At 52.5% G+C, this 14,226-nt stretch overlaps 1 protein-coding gene across 1 annotated transcript in view; it reads right to left on the bottom strand.

The window, feature by feature from the left end:
* LOC122377847 (pneumococcal serine-rich repeat protein-like) overlaps window positions 1-13,086 on the bottom strand; it is a 99,495-nt gene extending 86,409 nt beyond the window's left edge. Inside the window, exon 1 of the mRNA XM_043358343.1 lies at window positions 12,897-13,086. The gene's annotated coding sequence lies outside the window, so the exon portion shown is untranslated. The remainder of the gene's footprint in view (window positions 1-12,896) is intronic.
* Between the last annotated feature and the right edge of the window lie 1,140 nt (window positions 13,087-14,226).

Raw genomic sequence — 14,226 nt, 5'->3', positions numbered from 1 at the left:
GAAACAATAGATCCTACCAATGTCACTCACCAGATTTGTATTTCTGTTACCAGCCAAGGTTCACACACAGGAATTTCCCCGTGGCTCGATGTGGGTTTTTCACGCCAATCGCCGTGCCATAAAGGTGAGTATCGCCCATCAAACAGGGCGTTCGTTCACTGATGGTCGGACCGCGCCACGAAACTGCCCCCACGGACCGCCCAGCTGTGGAGCAAGCCTCCCATCCCCTCCTCCCTTCTTGATCTGATGCCGTGCCGCGGGCTGTCTTTACTACGTCGTCTGATGGCTGCGCGGATACACCCTGGGTGGGTGGGATGTGGGGGAGGGGACGGGTCAGCCTATAACCAGTCGTGCCCACCCCGAGGGAGGCAACCCGCCAGCACGTGCCCCAATAACTCACTGGGTAATTGGTTTTAATATTAATGGCCAGTGGCCGCTGTCATGGGGAAGTGATTTCATCAGGGGGCAGTGGGGGGGGGGGGGGAGGAGATGGAGACGATTCGATGAAGGGGAGTGGCCCAGTGTCCGTGTCCACTTCTGACAACGTCTTCAGGGCGGTGCATCGCGTCAGGAGGACATGGCAGGCGAGACACGACCGCCACTGCCAGACAGGGACAGGTGCGACCGACCGTCTCCTGGGTCTGACATTGGAGAGGACGCTGAACCCTGGGGCTGACGCAAGTGAACAGAAGATGTCGGATGAGTGACGAATAGGTGACCTGTGACGGCGAAAAAATCACAGAGAAACTGATAAATGTACGAATGCCTAAGCATTGACAAATGCATCAACAGTGGCATTAACCCACTGCCCTGGCTGAAGACCAATGTGTGTAGGCTACATGTTCTGTATAAGTATAAGAAGGCTATAACTCGCTGAAAACGATCCTACTAAATCACAGTTACACACACTCTTATATGTAAATGACTTTAAGAGGTGTCTTCGGATTATATCTACCATCCTCACAGATAAGACTCGAGTAGAGCAAGCATCTTTTTCGCACTGCGTGCAACAACAACTGAATAATAATTCAATGTACCAAAGGGCTGGCTGAAGTGGAAAATGATACTCCGAAAAATACACATAACCGCTAGGTAAGATCATGTAACGGTTCACCCTTCACAGGACACCTCAAAGTATGAGCTGGACTAAAAAACAGTCTAACAGGTGTAGTAACGTCATCCTCATGTTCATTATGGCTAATCAGGGCAACATGAAATCACTGCAGTTTTATTCAGGGTATAGCGAACTCAAGAACAACCGCTCCGAAAAGGAAAAAACAGCTTATGAATCACTCCAGTCATTATTGGAATTCCGCAGAAATTTTCCTCCGCGGCTTATCACAGGCCGTTTCCCACGTGCGCGAGGCCACCCGGTTGTTTCCTGGTGCTATCCTAATAATCTGCTGCCTCGGGGCAAACACAAATGTATAATTGAAGGTCAATGACGCCTGGCGAGGCGGTGAGGGCTGAGGTTATGACCCGAAGGCAAAAAAGACTACCTTACTTTATCGGGGACAGAAAACCTTACGCCCGGAAGTTCTTCTTCTTAAGTATGGGCAACTAGGGAACTGACAGTTAGCTGCAGAGTGCAGATATTATGCTCGTTAGTGCGGTAGGATCATCAGCGAATGATAGTCGACAGCTCGGCTTGAGTATCAACGCAGGTGCGGTTAATCTCATTGGTACGATGACACGATTAGTCCGACGGCGTTTCAAGGATAGGCGATGATGTATGGAGAGGAATTTACAGGGAAACGGCTCAGATATGATCAAGAGCACATGTGGTACGCTTGCATAGTCTGGACATCGATTTTCAAACCAACGATAAAACAGAGTAAAACAGGGTACTGTTGATCAACTTAGGCGATCACATACGTGTCAATGTATTCTTTTTCACCCACAATTCCATAATTCATCGAAGCGGGACTGAGAACATTTGGCTAAACCATGACACTCGCGGTTAAAAACACCGAAGTTTGATGACAACCAACTACGGTATTTATGTCATGTGCACACCTTAGCCCACATAATCGATCATCCACACCCAGAAATCCACCGGAAGGGCACGTAAACCTCTGTCTCTTTATCAAACAGCCGAACACGTCTCCTGATTTATAGGCCGGTGCGGTGCCATCGGCCGCCGCCCCCGGCTAATGGTGGCCGGCGCGGACTACTGATGGGGTGACATTCCATTTGACTCTAACGCTTCAGCCACCTCATTCCTGCCCGCCCGGTCCATAAATGTTGGTCATTTCACTGCAGAGCGGTCAACGAGTGTGCGCAGAATACGCTGTCATCATTATACGAGCTGCGCTCGGCTGAGTTGGCCCCTGGGGGATGTAACTACTTAAAAAAGTGGTGACTAGATTGAATGTGTTTTTGATAGACAATCAAATTATATCGATATGATATATGCTACATAGTTGCGCTTCTTAGAACAGTGGCTCAGTACAAATGAGCAATACAAACCTTATCGGTCGATAGCAAATAGACCTCATATGAATAAGCAATGAGCAATAAAATAAGCACACGAATAGACCTGTTAGTAGCTGCCAGTCGGCAAAGCTATAAACCACCCATGATAAACATTGACATGCTAGCACAACCCTTCACTTTATTAGTCCGACAACTCGGCTGCAAATCTCACTTATCCGATCCTCCTCCATTGACATAAACGACCTTGCAGTGCTGTGGAACTTCCTGCCTCGCGCGTGGATAACGTTCGATATCCCAGCGGACCGCTGGAGTCGCAGTATCCCCCATCGATTGTGCCGAGCCGTGTCGCTGATAGCAATCGAGGCCTTGACAGTTCAACTTCCGCGCCGAACGCCGCGCGCCAGCCGAGTGCATGCATAGCTGGGGACTGACAGAGGCGCGCACTACGCTTTTAGTCCAAAGAAAACTCGCATTGTCGCTAGTCTGTCACATGAGGCGGGCAAAGCACGCGTCTACAAGCGAGCTCCTGTCATCAGCGCGCCCGTATCAGGTCCATCTGAGCCGGTGACACCTGAGCCGTGCGCTCGACACCACTGTCAAACTCGGCCATTTGACACCGCCCGGCGTCGCGCCGTGCCGTCTGGAAGGCTCAGGATCTGGAGCTGCGACTGGGGAGCTGAGCACGCCGTAATCACTGCGGAACCAGTGCTCCTCACGAGGTCGCTGACGTCACCGCCGGCCGCTCCCAGCTCTGACCGGAGGGAGGGGTGGTCAGAGAGGGGGCCCAGTGAGGCAGCGCCGCCCAGCGACGGTGTGTGGTCGGCTAAGGGTGCTGACCTCAGCCAGCCGAGCGGCGCGAGCGGCCAGATCCCCCCCCCCCCCCCGGAGCAGAGATGCCAGGTCAGATCCACCGACAACTGGATTTTCCCGCAGCGGAAATGGCCGGCGGTCGTCGCCGACTGCAAAGCCGTCCAGTTCCGCAGCATTTGACAGCGCCGTCACTGGCAGGCAGGCGACATTGAGAACGATTATGAGACCGACTTAGTTTATGCACGACCTTATCTTGTGCGGAATGCAGCCAAGTTATCCAAAGCGGCCGCGCAAAGTGACTAGGTCGGATTGGTGGCGGCATTTCCCAGGCACTTTAGCGCCCTTGACACTATGACTGACACACTGTCCGCGAATCAGCCATGCATGTCACCGAAACGGTCCGCTGGCTTTGTGATGGACCGAATATGACCCGAAGCTCGCTGAGATTTATTGTCGTTTAGCAGCCCCATACTGCGCCTCAGCGCCTGACCGTTTACACATAACGGTACCTTTATCTGCCCGTCTCTCTCCCGTTTCTTCTACTCCCTGCCTCTCTCTCCTCTCTCTCTCGGCTCTCCCACTCTCTCGCTTGCTCCATCAACCATGTCGCCCAGGAGACAAGTTCGTGTTCTACGCTCGCTCGGTTACATCAGATTATATTAGCCCGCTGCGCAACCGGGATGCGTCCTCGACGGAAACTCAAGTTCCATCGCTGTGCTTTCTTCATAACTTGAGCGAAATTAGCCTGCACGACAAACGACGCATTGATGCATGCAACATGCCAACATGCCTGTGGAAGAAGATTGCTTGCGCCTTAGAAACGCCTTGAACCCAGAAACCCAGTGCTCCGCATACATGGCTCACGAGTTGTCTCATATGAATCAGACACGAAGCAAAGTATCGTTTGATGCAAATAAACTCAATGCAACAACAAAACTCACCCAACCAGCTGATGAGCACAAAGATTTGCCCGCAACCTCTCAGTCATCGACCGCCATCTTCCAGCCTTCAAAGTCCCGGGGTGAGCAGAGAGTCCATGGCAGGTCAGAAACACGGACCGTTTGGAGAGGTTCCAATGACGGGCGTCGGCTGGGTGTACTCAGTGATGTGCAGAATCACAGAGTCAATCTGTCCGCCCTGACCTCGCCCCCGTGAGCACGCCAGGACCGGTGTGCGGCGAGGAGTAGGGGGAGGGGGTGCTACTGTAAATGTCTGATCAAAAAAAAAGCAGACAGCTGGGATAAGATAGGAGATGTATGACAGAATAGGACATGCATAGGTCGGCATGTATAAATATCACATGCTTTGCAACCATTCAGCCCCACTCATTCACATGAGCAAAACAGAGTCAAACAACGTCTGTTCGTAGAGTCAATTACCGAGTCAGCTCAGGTAACAGCAGACTGACTCGATGGTCTCTCGTCAGCCTTCCTATGAGCTCGAGTCATGCGCCTGCAGGCGGCGGGGGCTCGGCGGACTCTCAAGGCTGTAGGCGGAAGGAAGCCTGGGCCGGCGCACTGTGTGACCTCCACAGCAGCTTCCACAAGAGCCCTGGGCGGTCTCCGCAGTCCCTGCTGCCGCTGCCACCGCGCTGCAGCCGCCGCCGCGCCGCTGCTAGGTGATGGGTTGACCCCAGCTAAAACACACACGCCGACGACCATACGCGGCGCAAGACTGCACGAGGATGAATGTCCATTTTCAATGGGCTATACTGCAGACAAGGACCGCGCCGATGAGTCAGCGTCGCGTTAATTCGAGGGTGGGCCGCCACTTTTCAGATAGCCAAAAACTTTTTGCATAGGCAGACTCAGCCAGGCGTCTGTAAATCAATCGGATGTCGCATTCGGCAGCTTACGCAATGTTTGGCGGCGGAGCCAGGCTCATGTCGTCGTAACATATTAGGTAATGATCAGCTGGTCAACTTTCCATGAATGACATTAACTTTTTCGGCCAGTTCAACGGAAACCGCCTGACAAAGTAGCCAATGATGCTTATACGCAGCAAACATAGCAAAAATGTCACCAGACGTGCCTTAGTCTGGACATAATTCCACCATAATCCGACCTTGAAGTCAATATGTAAAAACTGGCAAAAAATGCTTTAACCCTAGAACGCCTAGGGGGGGTTGTATCAACCCCCCCCCCCTGAGGTTTTTTCGAAGTGCACGCTAAACGGCTTGTCGTAGCGGGCTGAAATTTTCAATACCTTCTGGGGCAACCTTTGCGCATCTTTTGCCGAAAAAAAATTGATCGGGTCATGTCAGGTCACGGAGTTATGACGTCATAAGAGGTACAGCCTCCGGCCGGATTTTCACAAACTGAGTGCCAACGCCCGAGGTTTCCTGCCGGTGGTACGGACATCGGTTGATGGATCGTGATGAAACTTCCCATGCATGTTGGGGCAAGTATTGGCTATCATATGGTAAAAGAAATTTGACCGGGTCAGGTCAGGTCACGGAGCTATGACGTCACAAGAGGAACAGCGTCCGGTACTATTTTTGAAAAGCGCCCGAACCACCATTTTGCTAATTCTTGTCACCTCAATGGGAATATGCAGCAATATTAGCTTCTATAGGGAGCAAATGGACCTCCCAAATCCAAAAATACAATCAGATTTCAAAAATTTAAATTTTGATTTTTCGAATTTCTGCCGCCGACTGTGACCTTGCCGACTTCCGGCGCTCCCAACGCGCAATTTTTAGAGCTAGGGAAACGAAATACATACCAAACGATAGAGAATTGATCAAGGAACACGATAGTGAAGGTTTCAAGTCGATATCTCCCACCGTTTTGCCGCAATCGCCGCCGAAAGTTGAAAAAAGTCTATTTTTCCGAAAATTTGACCTTTGACCGGTCAAAAGTAGGTCAAATGTTGACCTAGGACCAAAAAATATACCACCAATCGCGAGATCTCGTTGAGAGCAATCCGTTGGTTTTTTCCGCTAAGCTCTACGACCTTCCGTTTTGAAACGCCAAGGGGGGGGGGGTCGTAACAACCCCCCCCCCCCTGGTCGTTCGTGTTATGAGAAATGGCCTGGTCGTGCGAGGGTTAACATTGTCCACTAGTCTGGGGTTTCCCTTTTGCGACGATAGCTTAAATATCACGCGGCTCGCATGCTGGCCTGAGGGAGTGTCGCGACTGGTCGCGACTGCTCCCGAATTTGACTGTTTCCCGTCTGGTGACCGCTCAAGGACCTGTTCACTGCGAAGTCGGATCAGACGACATTGATCGCGCAGCTCGGACTTGGGCTGATGCAGATCGAGAGACAGATGGCCTCTATCGGCCTGGTTTTATGGTCAGTGCGACCGATCGGGCCAGTCTAACAGCGCCATGCAAAGGTAATTCACCGAAGCGACATGCGCCATGAAACTTGATACGGTACAGCGACATACCAGATGTATTATGTACATTTACACATACATTAAGCATGGCAACATACGAGTAAGCTTAAGTCATTAAGGAAAACTTCCAGAAGACTAGGCGCATTGATATGTATATTAGCAGAAACTAAATCAAGATAGGTTATCAACCAAAACAAGCCTCCTCCCGGCAGCAGACCGAGCTCCGACGAGCGACCTCGTCCCATGTCAACCCGTCTCGAGTCGTCTAAAATCGTCCCGGGTCGTCTCGCCCGAGTCGCCGCGGGTCGTCTGCTCGGGTCGCCGGCCGCCGCGGGTCGTCACGCGGCGTCTCGCGCCAGTCCCGGCGCGGCCGGTCCGTGCTCGCCCGTACCGTCGCGGCGCGGCGCGGTCCCGTTACCGTGCTCGGCGTGGGCCGTACCCGTGTCAGGCCGTGCCGGGTCGGGACACCGCTGGACTCCGAGGCCGGCCGCCGCTGGGAGGTCACACCGACAGACACTCGGGCGCGCGGCCTGCATTCAATGAGCCCAGCTGCCCGGCAGCCAGGCAGCCGCCGAGGACACGAGGGAGGTTTGAATGGGGGTCGCATGACCGCTTCTGGGAAAGTTGTGAGGATTGACGTCTGATGAAACTCACTTTGAATGCTGCTCGGCTCACACCAGCTTAGGCAGGTGGCTAGTTTTACCAAGCCAAGAGGAAAACGAGCCAGTAAACATACAAACACGAAGGACCATGATCCACACACGCCTCACAGCCCTCACCGAATCTTCATGATCTCATAATATCGTCTAGTGATTCCAGACTAAGCGCCATAACTCATGAGACGCGGAACCATCAGCGGGCGAGCCCGCAGCGGAACTGGGAGACGGAGCTAGGTCAACACGGGAAGAGAGCGGGGCCCCGGCGAGTGACGCGCTCTCCGGCGCGCCGCCGCCTCGTCCGATGAATTATTCAGATAGAGCTGGGCTGCGAAGCTGCGGCCGCGCAGCTCCACTCTGCCCGCGGCCATATTCATTCATTTATGTCTAATTTATACCGGCCCAGCCAAGGTAAGCGAGCGCCGGCCGGCCGGGCGGCCGCCGCAGCTGGCGAGGCCGCCGATGGAGGCGCGTGCCGCCCCACAATTCCACTCGTCTGCCGGGTTCGCAGGGTTCGTCTGTATTGACGGAAAGTGGGACCAACGCGTGCTCTGCAGTCGTGATGAACGCATGGGAAGTATGCAGCTAAGATATGCTATTCAAAAGTTATCAATTGCGGAAAGTTCCGCCAAGTGATTCTAGCTTCATACTAGCAGCATGGACTGTTGACTTCTTATGCATGCACGTCAAATATAAAACTATACCACGCGGGTCACCACAAAATTTCCCAAATGCTCTCCACATTTTCATGTGGTTTTCATGTTTTCGTCATTAGCCGGGTGCCGGGCTCGGCTCACTGGCCCTCCCGCTGGCGTCAGCGCGCTGCCGACACGTCAGATGATGTCATCCTCACCGGGTGGCGGCGGGGCCCGGCCATCACCGCCGTGACGTCACTGATCTCTGACGTCACTGGTTTGGAGATCGCTCTTTTCGTCATCCGACAGAAGCTTTTTAAACATATGCTATCAGAAGCTGTCTTAGACAGCTATCAGCTGATCGAATAAAACGTATTTGCAATTGAAGCCACCGTTCCGATGCGGCTCGCCTTAGTTTCATGAATAATTTATACATTAAAACAACGAGTGTGTCTGTGTGAATGTAATGTTTCTGTGTCCATGAACCCATCGCAGTACAGTGTGGACCGTTCTGGTCCTCCAAATCGTGTAAACAAAGGTGGAAGGAGATTCAACGACGGCTATTATTGTAAAGAGAGGCCAAATATATCTGCAAACGACGACAATGATATGTAAACACATGATGCAATGCACTTAGCTAGCCGAGTGCAAACCCGCGTACCTCGCTGCGCAGCGTAGAGGCAGCACAAAGCAGTACAATCTTGGAATTGCGCCCGGATGACGCGTTTTCGGCTCCATTTATGGCGAATCATTCGCCGACATGGGGCCCAGCAGCGGTTCTAGGCGTGGGGCCTCCAGTCCGAAGTCAATAGCCCCATCAACTACTAAAACATCCAATCACACACCTCCGGCCGCTACGTGGGCCGAGGCTCTAAGCGGGAGACCGCAACGCGTGGCCAGCACAGTATCAGAGACTGCATCAGGCCTGCCTGGCACAGGGCGCTAGCACCAGGACTCGCGGCGGCCAGCGCGGCGCGGCGCGGCGCTGTTTACCGGCACCTTTCGCCACCGCGGCGCAGTCGTCACCGCGCCGCCGTCACCGCCGTCCTTCCAGCACGAGGAGGCGTCCTGGCGGCGGCGCGAGCGACACGGCACCGCACGAGCCCGGCGGCCGGCCGCCCAAACGGGATGTGCCGTAAAAGAGTGCAGCTTACAGCGCGCCTACAAGGCCAGCTGGCGGGAACTGGTCCGGCCAGCGCGAGCGGACCGCCGCGCCGGGCGGATGTGCAGCCTGCTCGCCCGCCCGGCCGGCCGGCATGGCACCGCTGCGCGCGCGATACCTCACCGAACGGCGCGGCTGTCAGCGGCGCCGGTCTGTGGCTGATAGTCTACAGCTGTCAACCAGCAGCGTTCTGTGGCTGACAGTCAACAACTGTGGATGTCAGTCCACGGCTGTGGATGTCTCCTGACTGTCTGACATCCAAGAATCATCGGCCGTCTGTCAGCTGCTTGCGGCTGACAGTCAACAGTCACCATCCCTCAACAGTCAACAGCAGTCAACTCTGTGTCTTGTCAGTCAACATTTACCTAACAGGGTCTGCTGTTTATGACTGGCAGGCATCAGCTACCAACGGTCAGGAGAGAAACTAATTGAGATTCCGCAGTGAATTGTTTGCATTTCGGCTGCAGCTAAAAGTCAACATCACCAGTCATTCCTGAATGCTCAATGGGTGCTAAGCAGATAGGGGAAATTCCCTCGTTCGGCATATTATCAATCAGGCATTTGATTGTGAAATTGGAAAAAGAAAACGGCTATGTGACATAAGGCTACCCATTCAGAAGCAGCTCCGACAATTTTTTAACGCACTCTAAATGACCAGAGGCGAACTATGCCTTGAACAAATAACGGTAGTTCTTTTACAGGCGACCTCAGCATATGAACATAGCCGAAAGCCTAGACATCAGAAGGGTTATGCGCTTGTTTATGACTTCAATGAGGACCATGAGCAGATATAAAGTAGAAGAGAAATTGCACGAGGGGGTTTGGACATGTGACAACACGGGAGAGAGGCCGCTTGGTTGTATGGTTACCATCGACCGTTCAGCATTTGTGGATACTGGATAGGGTGTGTAGCTATTAGAGATGTCAATCGGATACCAACTTTTTGGTATACCGATACCAAACCGATACCAACTCGGTATTTGGTATGTCAATCCTAATGTGTTTGGTATTTTGTTGGTATCATGAACCCTCGCTAATGTTTAAGAGGCTAAGAAATCGGTAAAAAGTTGGTATTTTCGTCATATTCCCAACTTGGTTTGGTTTCGGTATTTCTCCACGGTTTTGGTTTGTATTTGGTTTGGTATCGGTATTCCGATTTTCCGTATAAATGACATCACTAGTAGCTATCGCCGAGAATGAATGACGGCTTCGATCTGACATGACATATACTGCGTAATTCATCAAGTCAGCCTTCCCTCAGCCCTGAAATCCTCCCTGAGCCAGCAGCCTGCGGCTAGTCATGACCATATACTCGTAGGCACAGTGACAGGAGCCATGTCACAAGGAACAGCTTGGACTTTATATAAATGGAAATGCTTACAGAATGTGTGGTTGGCTGTTTGATCTTTGGTAAATGCAATTGAAAGACATGTTTTATGCAAATGGTTTTAAAAGCTATAGACATAGGTGATATTCGCTAAATAGGCAATACAAACAAATAAACGTTTTTAAATAAATGAGCGTTTTATTTTGACCCAGCCCATGATCTTAGGATGTTATAGGGTACCCTATTCAAAAACGATTCTCAACCTTGTCTAGCATCCAATACTTTTGGATAGATCGTGCAACTCTTTTCCTGGATTAATCTGCATTTTAACTTATCAGACAAATTGTTACAAGTTGCGCATGGGAAGCTGCGAAAGATCCACGTCCAATCCGTGACGAAAATAGATTCCGTCCGACAATGGTATGCGTTCGTTAATTGAAGAAACCTGTTCCGTTCTATGCGGCTGCAACCACCAAGTGGCCATACATCACGGAATAAACGTGCACGACTTCCGACTCTGTAGTTAGCATTACTTTGCATATGATCATCTTGCTGTAAGCACCTCATTTATACCGCCCTTTACTGCGTTACAGCATTTGGAATACAAGTTCCCAGCAATAACTTCGAAAAAAGTCCGCTACTATTACATCAATTGCCAGGCTGCCAATGCACAACCTGCATCAAAGTAGCTCAGGCATCACCGGTGACGCAAATTAGGCGGCATCGCGGGATTGTTATTTTGTTTTTCCGATATCGACATGATGAGGAAAACTGGAATAGCGAAAGCGGGCCGGTACCGTGCTGCCATATAGGGGCGTGCAAGGCACGGCCACTGACAGCCAGTCAGTGAGCACGGCACGCCGCAGGCCGGTCGGGAGCTCCGTCAGACCGGCCGGCCCGCTGTCACCGGGCGAGGGAGCCGCCAGTGTCAGCCGGGTGACACTGGCGACACCGGCCTGACACTGGGCTGACATCGAGCTGTCACCGGGCGCAGGAGTCGCGAGTGTCAGACGGGTGACACTGGCGACACCAGACTGACACCGAGCTGACACTGAGCTGCCAACGGGCGAGGGAGCCGCGAGTGTCAGCCGGCTGACACTGGCGACACCGGACTGACACTGGCGGCACCGCGCTGACACCGAGCGCAGCGGCCGTCTGTGTCAGACGGCTGACACTGGCGACACCAGACTGACACTGGCGGCACCGCGCTGACACTGGCGGCGCCGCGCTGACACCGAGCTGACACCTGGCGCGTCGGCCTATTGACTGAGACGACTGACACGGAAGGCACCGGAACGACACTAGTGATACCAGACTGACACTGGCGGCACCTGAATGACACAAACTGACACCAGTGAGTAATGAACTCCGCTGCCGTGAATGCCAATTGTATAGGACATGAGTGGTTACCAAGGGTGCCGCCATCTGTGCCGAGTGTCTGACAGCATCCGACATTGTTACAACACCAGAAGATAACTTTTTGAGTTGAACAATATCCACCACATTCCATCAACGCCAGCTTATACCAGCGAACACTTCTTCCGAAGACTTCACACCGGTTTGACAACGGTACAGCACTACTGGGAGCACCAGAAGTGCCGTCGCCAGCCCGACAACCGGTATCGCACCAGCAGGCACCAACCAGCGGACGACGGTGAAAACAGGGCGCCTGGGGCGATTTGATCAAGGTTCGTGATATTTACAAGTGATGTTTAGCATGTAGAAGGCCCATTGAAGGGGGGAAGTTCCAAATGTCACGTGACTAATATGCCCTCCGGCGCCCTGTTTTCACCGGCGTCCCAACGAACGGTTACACTGTTACCCAGTGACGGCACTGGTGTCGACCCGTGACATTAGTTGTCAGGGGAAAATGTGGCATCACCTCAAAACATAACAAAGGTGGCGTGTAGGAAAAGGAAGCAGGCATTTCGTGGCACGCTTAGTCGGGAAAGATGAAAGACATTCATAGTCGATGTGCTCACAAGTTCAATCAATGAATTCTGTTGACCTACGAAGGTATTGTTACATGTTCACTGAGCTTTCCCTGGCCTAGGAGCAAGAACGATTGTCCACCGCTACCAACTTTTGGAAAACTGCCTCCATGACACTTCGTAACACGGATGACAATAGCTTACAATGGCATTATGACCAGGGACGATAATTGCTGTTAAACTACCGTATTACGAACCACAGGACCACTGGTACGAGTAACGGTGCCAATTTTCGCGGCTCACTCAGCGGTAAATGAGCTGTTAGCTCGTAAAAACGCATTTTGCAATTAACTCAAACGGCCTTCAGCGAGGAAATGACCTACCATCGTAAATGCTGCAAGGCATAGGTCGTTTATCAAGTTGAAGTCGTTTATGAAGTCCTATGATGGGTTATGACCTACGGGACTCGTGGAGCACAACATCAAATAACCACCACGCCCCCCCCCCCCCCCCCCCGATGCCCTGTCATCCACAATTACTACATCAAGAGCAATACAACTTTGCATCATTCCAGTCTGTCCGACCTGTGGTCACCCACCTGTGAAGCATGCCCAGAGAGCTCCACCTCTGCTGCGTCGGCCGCTCCGGGGTCCACGCAGGTCGCTCACCACGAGGGGCCGATCCGGCGGGCGCCCGTGAGTCACCAACGCACCACAGCAGGTCACCACTGTCGGCACCAGACACCACCGCACCGCTGGCTCACTCGGTCCGACGGCGTCACTCAACTGGCTTACCGACCGCAGCGGTATCACCAGCCGGCTGGCGCGCATGCGCACTGGATGCCGATGGTCGGTCAGGCGGGCCGGTCGCGCACGGTCCCGTCGAGCGGCTGACGACTCTCATGACCGGTGCAAATCGGTCCGTAGAGGCTTTACTCAGATGAGAGAGTAGCTTTGGCTATAGTAAGCCGCGGACGGAGTGCCATTCATGCGTGAGCGCGCGGAACCCCCCACCCCCCGCGGCGGAGAAGCGAGTCGCGCAGTGGGCCCCCGCGCCGTTCCGGCAAAGTCCAGGAACGGTCGCCGGGTATGCGCCAACATGCAGTTTGCATTCCAAGGCGGTTGCGATTCGGCGATGAAAGACAGGGAGGAGTAGGCGGCGACACTGTGTATACGTGCAAGTCACGCCGCTTTGGTAAACAGCGAGAGATTCGCGGCTCGCCCAAGCAGCTAAGCCGGCGTATTTGGTGCTGGCGGCTGACTCTGCTTGCTAAGTTTCTTATGATGCTAAAACTGAGGTCACGCGAGGCCCTACATTAGCATTCATTACATCAATAAACGCTGCCAGCAAATACAAACGATACTGCACTGCGGCTCGTGAATGAAAGCGTCGAGAATAAATAAAAGTCATTGGTTATGAAAAAATACATGAATAACATGACGAAAGCTATTTATGTTTTAATTTAAATTCATGCAAGCATCCAGCATCCAACAACCCGCTGCCAGCTTTTTACAACACAATAACACATATATAAATGGAGTCCAATGCCCGTATCTCCACTGCGTACGGAACGGGTTACCTGCGTTCACCACCACCGCCCGCACTGTATGCCAAGTCGATCCTACAGCTAACCCACTATACATGATCTTACAAGCGCCGGAATAGGCACATCAGATGTTGCAGACTTTCATACATCATGCATCACTATACATCACTACATAAACATCACTAAAATACATCATGCATGCGTCATCAAATGTTCTGTATCGGCCCCACACGCGAGTCATGAGCCCGCCAACGTTTATCGGTGCTGGCGGTTATAAATTTGGGTTTTCTGGGCGCACCTACATTGGTGCTTAGTTTAGCGCTCCTGACGGGCTGAATTTGGACCAGGGAGTGATTTTTTGGTTTGCGGTTTAAAACTATTG

Source organism: Amphibalanus amphitrite, unplaced genomic scaffold (assembly GCF_019059575.1).
Source record: "Amphibalanus amphitrite isolate SeventyFive unplaced genomic scaffold, NRLGWU_Aamphi_draft 000051F_arrow, whole genome shotgun sequence".
Classification (NCBI taxonomy): Eukaryota; Metazoa; Arthropoda; class Thecostraca; order Balanomorpha; family Balanidae; genus Amphibalanus; species Amphibalanus amphitrite.
Note: the sequence above shows the minus strand (reverse complement) of the source record. Positions and strands in the feature narration are given on the sequence as shown.